Consider the following 210-nt stretch of genomic DNA (forward strand, 5'->3'; position numbering starts at 1 on the left):
AAAAAAATTTACTTTCACGTATAACGATCAAAATAAATTTCAAGCAGATACATTAATATTTAATGTTATTAATAAAAATGAACATTACGTATAAATAATTTAAATATAATGCATTCACATGCATTAAATTTCGTACAAATACACATAAAATTTAATAGAAAATACACTAAAAATTTCATAAAATTGAAAAATACTAATTTTTATGTACAA

This window comes from Atta colombica, unplaced genomic scaffold (genome assembly GCF_001594045.1).
Source record: "Atta colombica isolate Treedump-2 unplaced genomic scaffold, Acol1.0 scaffold140, whole genome shotgun sequence".
Lineage (NCBI taxonomy): Eukaryota > Metazoa > Arthropoda > Insecta > Hymenoptera > Formicidae > Atta > Atta colombica.